The sequence below is a fragment of the Eubalaena glacialis genome, chromosome 7 (assembly GCF_028564815.1).
Source record: "Eubalaena glacialis isolate mEubGla1 chromosome 7, mEubGla1.1.hap2.+ XY, whole genome shotgun sequence".
Lineage (NCBI taxonomy): Eukaryota > Metazoa > Chordata > Mammalia > Artiodactyla > Balaenidae > Eubalaena > Eubalaena glacialis.
Window position 1 is genome coordinate 3,428,862 of NC_083722.1, and position 9,118 is coordinate 3,437,979.

The window sequence follows — 9,118 nt, forward strand, 5'->3', positions numbered from 1 at the left end:
CTTTATTACTCTGGAGTTTACAGCATCCTGGAGTGAGAAACTATCATATAGACACAGTTTGGAGAGGAGAAATGACCTGTAATTCTTATTCAGTCAAAGTGTGTGGTCATCACAGCAGCACCAGCCCTCAGCTGCCCAGGGACTCAGGTGTGCTTCGTTCCATAGGGTTTTCACCCCCATCCCCCATCTTTCAATTTCCAATTTTCCCAGGAAGGAGGGAAGACCATCCCATTACCTGTGAGGGGGACGGAAATGCTGGTCGTGGGCCCTGCAGATTTTAAAGTTCAAGTCACAGGCTCCGGCGACTGCGTGTGTAGTAGCTGTAGGGGCGCGGTAGATGCGGGATTTTGTCTTTCCTACCATGTACGTCCGGCAACGCCTCTCCTTGGCTTGGACCTTCCTGGAATCCTGACACATAAAAGTGGTGTCGGCAATCACACTGAAGCTCCTGAATCAGCCTCTAGGTGTTGGTCTCTTGTGACCAGGACACTTGGAAGAACCTACAGCTCCTGTAAGTGAGCAGGTTTGGGGAGAAAAGCATGTACCCAAGTAACTGAAGTGTAACTTGAACCACTTCATTGCAAACTACCTGTACCTGTGTTAGGAGGTTCAACAGCTTCAAGAGGTAATTGACATGCAATAAACTGCATGTTTCAAGTGTACGACTTGATACATTTTCACACCAGCTTTGGTTTGTTGTTTTTTTTTTTTTTTACATTCCACATGTAAGTGAGATCATACGGTATTCGTCTTTCTCTGACATATTTCACTTAGCATGTACACCGGGGACATTATCACCATAATCAAGTGTGACCATCTCCATCACCGCAAACTTTCCTTGAGCCTCCTTGTAACCCACCCACCTGCCCCTCCCCACCCTACCTCTCCCCCAGAAGCCACTGAGTCGCTTTTTGTCACAAACAAGCAGATTTGCAACCACGTATCATACCGGTTCTGAGCCCAGCAGGCAAATGCGTACTTTCTTTTTGTAGGTTGGGCCTTGCATGGCGTATTTAAAATTCTCAATTCCCGGAAAGCGAGAGAAACAAGAGACAGATGCAGATGAAAGGCTGGTGCGGGGCCACCTCCTGGGAGTCTCCCCCAGAACAGCCCTACCTGCAGGCCAGCCCGACCGGCCTCTGCCCACGTGGCGGCAACCCTCCCTCCTTTCCTGGCAGGCTCCGGGCGGCGGCGTGGGACTCCTGCCCGGTTCTGGCACCCAAACAACCGACCCCGGCAAGAGGACGCTGGGAGCCGGCCGCTGCGACCTGCCTCCCGCTCCTGCATCACTTAGCTGCTCAACAGGACGTCCTTCCCTTCTCCCTCCTCTCCCGGAGCTTCATCCTGTCAGCTCTGCCCCTCCGCTTGCTGGATCTTTCCTCCCTCTGCCCCTGTTACTGCACCAAGTCCGTCTGGCCCGATGCGCAGCTAAGCCAAGACGCCGAGGCGCCGAGCCTGCAGCCAAGAGAGGGTTCACCCATAAAGCAGCCAAGCGAGGAGACGGCAGAACAAACCTCAAACGCGCCTCCCGAAAGGCCCGGGACTGGGGTATTTATGGGATGCGGAATAAAGAAGCCCGGGCGGTAAAGGCGCGGGGAGCGTGGGGAGAGGTGATTGGAAAAAGGTGCGGAACCGAGGTTCCGCGCAGGCGTAACTAAGCTACAGGCCTCTGCACGTTCAAGAGGTCATCGAGCGGACACTCGTGCATGCCCACCTGGAGGGCCGGTGGTCCCATCCAGTCTTAACCAGCTGAGCTCAAACTAGACACAGGTGACTCCAAGATTCTGGAAAACAACTCAGGCCAACATGTTTTTTTTTAGGCTACGTGCCGCGTGGAGAACGCGCAAGTCTTAAAGCGACCTTGATTAGCGACGGCGGCAGGTGAAATGGGTTTGACTCATCACCCGCGGTTTCACCCCTTTCCCAGTCCACACGGCCCCTGGAGCTCCCGGTCAGTGTAAACAGATTCTTCTCTACCCTCAATCTGTTTGCACAAGGATGCCTCTGGCTTGGCTCTGCCCCGAGGACATCACGCCTGCTCCCACCGGCGCCCCAGGCTTGCAGGATGCAGGTGGGGCCGGGAACGGTGCCGCCCGGCTCCCCCTGCTGTGCCCAGGCCCATCCTCTCCAATGCAGGAAGGCTGTCCGGACGTGGGGTGGCCTTGGAAATGGTCCAGCATATGGTTCGTGCCTGGGTTTGGGCTAATGATGAGGAAGATAGTGTTTTCCCACAAGATAAGAAATTACACCTGTGAAAGGCCTAGTTCGCTTCTGACACAAATAAGCATCAGAGCGTTACAGCTCTTTTAGAAGATGTCTAGCAGGTTTTCTGGTCCACACTGGAAAACCCAAGGGAAAAAAAAAAAAGCATCAGAAAAGTAGGGTTTGACGGCTCTCACCTTCTTAGACGGACAACATGCTGCCTATGGAATGTGTATCTCTCTCAATAAACCTGCTTTCACTTAGAAAAGAAAAGAAAGTAGGGCTTAATAGGCGTGTGCAGATTTTAAAAACTCCTTGGGAGACAGGTAAGGATTTCTTCAACAGGACACAAAAAAGACTAACCCAAAAGGAAAAGATCAATAAAAATTTCTTTTTTCCCCCAGTTTGATGGAGATATGATTGAGATATAACATCGTATAAGCTTACGGTACACAACGTAATGATTTGATATATGCATATGTTGCGAAATGATCACCACGTTAAGTTTAGTTAACATTCATCACCACACAGTTACATTTTTTTTTTCTTGTGATGAGAATTTTAAAGATCTAGTCTCTTAGCAACTTTCAAATATGCAATACAGTATTAACTATAGTCACCATGCTACACATTACATCCCCAGGAGTTATTTATTTTATACTGGAAACATGCACCTTTTGAATCCCTTTACCCCTTTCTCCTCCCCCCACACTACCCACCTCCCTCACCTCTAGCAACCACCAATCTGTTCTTTGTAGCTATGAGCTTGGCTTTGGTGTTTTGGTTTTTTTTAGATTCCACGTATAAGAGAGATCATACAGTATTTGTCTTTCTCTGTCTAACATATTTCACTTAGCATGCCCTCAGGGTCCATCCATGTTGTTACAAATGGCAGGGTTTCCTTCTTTTTTATGACTGAATGATATTCCATTGTATGTTTGTTTGTTTATGACATCTTTACCCATTAATTCACTGATGGACACTTAGGTTGTTTCCATGTCTTAGCTATTGTAAATAATGCTGCAATGAACATGGGGGTGCAGATATCTTTTTCAGTTAGTGTTTTTATTTCCTTAAGATAAATACTGAGAAGCAGAATTGCTAGATGATACGGTAGTTCTATTTAAATTTTTTGAGGAACCTCCATACTGTTCTCCATAGTGGCTGCATCAATTTACATTCCCACCAACAGTTTACAAGGTTTCTCTTTTCTCCACACGCTCACCAGCACTTGTTATCTCTTGTCTTTTGATGATAGCATTCTAACAGGTGTGAGGTGATAGTTCGTTGTGGTTTTAATTTGCATTTCCTGACAATGAGTGATGTTGAGCACCCTTTCCCCTGTACCTGTTGGAATCTGTATGTTTTCTTTGAAAAAAATGTCTATTCAGATTCTCTGCCCATTTTTTAATTGAATTATTTGTTCTTTTGCTGTTGAGTTGTATGAGTTCCTTACATATATTTTTTAAATTAATTTATTTATTTTTGGCTGCGTTGGGTCTTCATTGCTGCCTGCAGGCTTTCTCTGGTTGCGGTGAGTGCGGGCTACTCTTCGTTGCAGTGCGTGGGCTTCTCTTTGCGGTGGCTTCTCTTGTTGCGGAGCACGGGCTCTAGGCACGTGGGCTTCAGTAGTTGTGGCTCACGGGCTCTAGAGCGCAGGCTCAGTAGTTGTGGCGCACGGGCTCTAGAGCGCAGGCTCCGTAGTTGTGGCGCATGGGCTTAGTTGCTCCATGGCATGTGGGTTCTAGTTCCCTGACCAGGGCTCGAACCCGTGTCCCCTGCATTGGCAGGCAGATTCTTAACCACTGTGCCACCAGGGAAGTCCTCCTTATATATTTTGGATATTAATCCCTTATCAGATGTGTGTTTTGCAAATATTTTCTCCCATTTCATTGGTTGATCATTTCTTTTGCTGTGCAGAAGCTTTCCAGTTGTAAAATTAGGAATTCTTTTCATCCATAAGAGTGAAAAGGTGATTCAGAGGAAGAAGCATATTCATAATATATATAAAACAGACAAAGGACTGGTATCCAGGATATGTAAAGGATTCCTACAAATTAATAAGAAAAAGGCTGCTAACCCAATTGAAAAAAGGGCATAAGAGACAAACAGCTGGAAATGGATGGTGGTGATGGTTACACCGTAATATGAATATCCTAATACCACTGAACTGTACACTTAACAATGACAAATTTGATGTTATGTATATCTTACCACAATAAAGTAAAATAGTCAAGTTAATTTAAGAAAGAAAAGAGCAGGGACTTCACCAAAAAAGAAAGAAATACAAATGGCCAAGAAATATACCCAAAATGCTCAACCTCACAAGTCATCAGGCAAATTTAAACCACAGCAAGAAATCAATGCACACCTACCAGAATGGCTAAAATTAAAAAGACCGTTAATGCCAAGTGTTGGGGAGAATCTGGGGTAACTGAAACACTCATCCACTGCTGGTGGGAATGTAAAATAGCACAACCACTTTGGAAAACTCTTTGGCAGTATCCACTAAAGCCGGGCATACCCTCCTACCCAGAAACCCACTCCTGGGCACAGACCCAAAAGGAATGTGTACATACTGCCACCAGTGATGTGTACTAGGACATCTACAGCAGCGCTCTTTCCAATAGCCTCAAATGTCCATCAACAGGAGAATGGTGGATGCATACATCATAATGTATCTATAAAAGGGATTCTCACAGTAATGAAAATGGATTAACAACAGCTATGCATAGCTGATGAATCTCATCAACATGATGTCGAGCAAAAGAAGCCAGATTGGAAAGAATGCATACTGCGTGATTCCATTTACATGACGTTAAAACCAGGCAAAACGAACCTATGGTGTTAGAAGTCAGTATAGCAGTTACCTTAGCGCTCGGAGGTGGGTGCCTGGGGGGAGGGGCTGTGGTAATACTCCATCTCTTGACCTGGGGGCCAGTGATCCAGATGTGCTCACTTCGTGACAAGACATCAAGCTGTACTCTGCATATCTGTGGCTTTTCTGTATGTACATTACACTTCCACTTTTTTAAAGTTTATTGTAAAAACCTCCTGCTCCTGTCGTGCTTCTCACTGATTATATTTAAAACAAACCCTCCTAATGGTCATCCTCACTTGCTCTGCAGGCACCATATAAAACAATAAAATGCTCTCAGTAGACTGATTTCCGGGTAATATTTAAACACACACCTTTCAAAGATATATGCTTTCTTCGTGGCTTTAAAACAAACCAAGAGCACCATGAATTCTGGAATAAATGGATAAAGGGGAAGGGTTAGTCTCCAAATCAACAAATTGAACAGTGGGTAAAACTGGGAAATACCAAGCAGAGAAAGGGGGGAAATGGTTATATTTTCTTTTAAATCTTTACTTTTACTCATGGAATGAAGGTCTTCATCCAGTTAAAGAGATAGCTGTGAAGCTTGCTAGAGATGCTAGGAAAGATCCTTTGTACTGTGGGAGGGTTCCTTTGGTAGAGCCAGAACTGACCCCAAACGGACCCCAGTTCTGAGTTTACCCCTAAGGCCAGCCCTGGGCAGGACAAGGGCAGAATTCAGGCCAGGAGGCGGAGATGTCTGCCTTTGCTGGGCCAGTTGGCCTGGTGAGATGCTCTGTTCTATTCTGCTCTGTTCTATGTGGCAACTACGTCTTATCAGGGTCTATGCTAAGCCTTGGGGATCCGCAAATAAATTAGATACGGCTCCTATTCTCAAGGGCAGGAAGCTACAGCAACAGATTAGAATACGAGGTGATGATACGAACGAACGCTATGGACAATGCTTCAAATAGCCCTCCATTTCCTCATCTGTGACCTGGGGGCAAAGACGGTACCCACGTCACAGGGCTGTAAGGATGAAATGAGACCAGCCAGTCAGCCAGGTGCCCAGCACTCAGGAACTGCTCAGTACACGACCCTGCTGCATGACTCTAACCACGATGGCCAGACCGTGGTTCCGATGGTGACCAGAGCGCCCAGGATGCGATGGAGGCATCAAGACCCAGTCTGGGAATTCACGGATGCTCTCCTGGAGGAGATCTTAAAGGAAGAATAGCTTAAAAGGATATGACAGAAAAGGAGAAAAGCAGTCGGGACAGACAAGAGAGTCCCAGGACTGAGACAGCGCAGCGGGAGCGGGCAGCCCCCCGGGGTCCCAGGAGGGGCCGGAGTGTGGAGCTTGGAGCTGAGAAGGGACCTGTGGTGGGGTCTTGGAGGGCCTTGGTACCAAGTTAATGAGCTAGAGTTTCATCCTGTAAGTGACAGGGAAACACGGATGGGATTTTTTAAAATACGTTTGGGGACTTGCCTGGCGGTCCAGTGGTTAAGACTCCGCACTTCCACTGCAGGGGGCCTGGGTTCGATCCCTGGTCGGGGAACTAAGATCCCGCCAGCCATGCTGTGCAGCCAAAAAAAAAATTCATTAAAAAAAGATACCTTTGAAGTGAAGTCAGCAGGACTCGGTGTTCGGCTGGGGTTGAAGGAAGGAGGAGTCAGGGATGGCTCCTGAGCCTCTAGCTCGCAGAAGGGGAGCGCAGGGCTCATGAGGAAACCAGGTGCGGTGGGAGGGGGCACCTGGGAAAGGTTGAGTTTGAGGTGCCTGTGGAATAATCTAGCAGATGTCCAGCCAGCAGTTAGATGCGCCATCGGAGGCTCAGGGAGACTGCAGAGATGTGAGCGTGCGGGTGCAGCCAGCAGGTGAGAGAGGCGTTCAGGGAACAAAGGTGGAGGGAGCAGTGACGGTCACCTGGAGCCCAGGCCCGGGGGCCGCAGAGGAAGAGGAGCCATGACGGGGCCTCAGAAGAACGATGGGTCCATCCGGGAGCCGCAGAGCGCAGTGCCCAGGGCCGGACAGGTAAGGACCATAAAGGGCCTTGTGTTGGTCTGCGGGGGCCACCACGGCAAGTCCACAGATTGGGCGGCTCAAACAACAGAGACGTTTTCTCTCAGTGTCCTGGAGGCTGAGGCCCAAGGTCAGGGTTTTGCAGGGCTGTTTTCCACTGAGGCCTCTCCCCTGGGCTGCAGACGGCCATCTCCTCCCTGCGTCCTCACGTGGTCATCCTCTGTGTGTGTCTGTGTCCTCATCTCTCCTTATAAGGACTCCACTCATATACAACTGGGGCCCAGCCCCATGACTTCATTTTATCTTAATCACCTCCTTAAAGGCTGTGTCTTCAAATACAGTCGTGTTCTGAGGTGCGAGGGTTAGGACTTCAACATAGGAATTTACTTGGGGGTGCGGGGTGCAGTTCAGCCCATACCAGGCTACTGGACTGGCAATTAGGAAGTAGGTCACCGGCTCGACACGCACCCGGGGAGGGGTTGGGGAGGAGACCGGCTACAGAGACCGGAGGTAAATGGGCAGCCTGGGGGATGGAGCACCAGGGTCAAGGCTGTGGGGAGATGGCGCACAGTAAAGTCCGAAGGGAAACGTGGCCGGAGGGAGGGAGGGAGGGAGCGAAAGGTCAGGGCCACAGGGTCACCGTGTGTGCAGCAGGTGGGCTGGGTGGGAGCGCTCCAGCAGATAGACTCAGGCTCCGAGACAAGGGCCCAGAGGCCCCCAGAAATGCAGACCCTGGTCAGCCTCACTCCCGCCTCTCATGTGACCAAGAGAAAGGCTGGTGCCTGGGAGGAACACCACAGGACTCCGTCACTGATTTAACAGAACAGAAATTTTGATTTTGTGCCTGAAAAGATTATCCTCTCCTTAGCCTCAAGATCTTTTCTAAATTAAAAAAAAAAGTTTTCTTTCCGCGTATATGAGATTGCCAGAGTCATCAGATTCATTGAGAAGAAAGTAGAAGGGTGGCGGCCGGGGGCTGGGGGAGGAGGGCGTGTGTGGTTTACTGGGGACAGAATTCCAGTTTTGCGAGAAGAAAAAAGCTCTGGACGTGGATGGTGGGACGTGTGCACAGCAGCGTGAATGTACCTAATGCCACTGAACTGTGCACCTGAAATTGGTTAAGATGGAAAGTTTTATGTTGCGTATTTTACCACAGTGTAAATAAATAAATATTTTAAAAGACTTCTATAGAGTTTGTTTTCCTCCTTGACACGCATATTTGAATATCGGGGACAAAATGTCTCCAGCACTCTTGATTAGCAAAATGTTTCTTAAAATGCACGTGGCCGGGACTTGGTGGAGCTCAGCCTAGGAGGCGAGAGTAACCTGGCCTTCCTGAAGCCTGCAGGGAGGATGGAGGAGTTTGCAGTCAGTGAAGCGGTTCTTTCCAACAAAAAATTCAATTCAGCTGCCGTTTATTGGGCACCTGTTATTGCCAGGCGTGGAAGGAGGGAGGAGGCTTGTTTGTATTATTTGCATTTCTCGTGCTTTGCTTTTTCACAAGTGGTACCTTGGCCCCTGGGGGACAGCTGAGTGTCTGGGAGCCTCCACTTTGGGGTGCTGCCCTGATCTCTGATACAGTCAGGCCCTTCTCCCCCATATCCTCACCTCAGAGGTCCCAGTGCCCTTCAAGCCTGAAGACAAAAGACACGAACCTACTGGCGGCAGCCGCTGGAATTCCAGAATGCTCTGAATGAAAACAGCAGTTGCAAAATGGAATGGCTTTGCACACTGCGGCTGATTCTTCACCGGTGGTCTTGGGTTTGGGCAGGAAAACTCAGAAATCTGCTGCTCGAGGATCCAAAGGGAGCATCAGCAAACAATGGGGAAGCTCTGCCCCACCCCCTGAAGCCTCGGGCCCTACTTGGCTGTGACCGAGGAAGCTCAGGCCCCAGAGCAGCGAAAGCACTGGCTCGGGCAGCTCTGGCTTCAGCTGAACTTGGCTGACCGGCATCCTGGGCCGGACGGGTGCTCTTGGCTCTGGGGTCCCGGGGAGTCGAGGCTTCCTCTCAGGCACACCAGAAATGTCTGCGTTATTTCTCAGGCAGGTCAGCAGACTGTTGTGAGTGCCAGGT

General features: G+C 49.1%; 1 non-coding gene across 1 annotated transcript; it reads left to right on the forward strand.

Annotated features, from left to right (window-relative positions):
• The first annotated feature begins 2,290 nt into the window (after window positions 1-2,290).
• On the forward strand, window positions 2,291-2,352 carry LOC133095805 (U7 small nuclear RNA). Its single transcript, XR_009701668.1, has one exon. It is a non-coding gene; the product is annotated as a U7 small nuclear RNA (small nuclear RNA).
• The last annotated feature ends 6,766 nt before the right edge of the window (window positions 2,353-9,118 follow it).